Source organism: Aptenodytes forsteri, unplaced genomic scaffold (assembly GCF_000699145.1).
Source record: "Aptenodytes forsteri isolate BGI_AS27 unplaced genomic scaffold, ASM69914v1 Scaffold34, whole genome shotgun sequence".
Classification (NCBI taxonomy): Eukaryota; Metazoa; Chordata; class Aves; order Sphenisciformes; family Spheniscidae; genus Aptenodytes; species Aptenodytes forsteri.
Genome location: NW_008795038.1, coordinates 69148 through 69989, shown reverse-complemented (window position 1 = coordinate 69989; position 842 = coordinate 69148). Strand labels below are relative to the sequence as shown.

General features: G+C 61.6%; 1 protein-coding gene across 1 annotated transcript in view; it reads left to right on the top strand.

The window, feature by feature from the left end:
* USP36 (ubiquitin specific peptidase 36) overlaps positions 1–842 on the top strand; it is a 12693-nt gene that overhangs the window by 791 nt on the left and 11060 nt on the right. The window lies entirely within an intron of this gene.

Sequence of the window (842 nt, the reverse complement as noted above, 5' to 3'; positions counted from 1 at the left end):
GGGGGGGGGGGGGGGGGGGGGGGGCTCCCACCGGCCTTTGCAGGCAGGCAGGCAGGCAGCAGGGCTCGGCAGGGAGTTCCCCTCCCCGGCAGGGCACCAGAGGCAGGAGCTCTGGTGGTGTGGGTGCAGGGTGTTTATCATCACCTCGCGCAGCTGTTGGCTGAGCCGTGCCACGGCCTTCGGCAGTGCTGCGGCATTGCGGCCGGTCAAGCTCCCTCCTTTGCGCCAGCGGGGATGGAGCCCGGCACCCGTCCGGGCGCAGGCGGCAACACAGCCGCAGGAAAACCCGTCCCCTCCGGTGAACCCTCCCACACACCTCGGGCCTCGCTTTCTCTGAGCCATTCCCACGTTGCAGCAGCACTGGCGTGTGCCGCTGAGCTGCCCGACCGTGACGCGGGCGGCACCGGCACGTGCACCTGCCGCCCCTTACCGCAGCTTTGGGAGCGTGCCGGGAATAATCCCCGCAGCCCTGCTCCGGGGGCGTTTTCATGCTGTGCGTCCCTGTAAGGTTTAAGATGTCGTACTGGACCAGTCTGGGCAATTTCAACATATTAAAGAGAAAAATTAAAAAGAAAGAAAAAGAAAAAAAAAACCCCAACCTCTAATCAATCCCATATACGACTCCCGTTCGCTTACTGTATGGTTATATCATATGTGCCATTTACTCCTGTCTCTGCTGGTAGTCTATCTTTGAGTTTAATATTTCCACTTGTTTTGCCACCGGCTGTATGGTCCCTGTGCTGTAATTTCTGTCTCTCCTCGTCAGGCGCTGGAGTCGCACCGGTTCCGTGCGGGGAGCCTGCGCCGGGAGCTCCCCGGGCAGGGGAGAGCGGCGGCGGGGG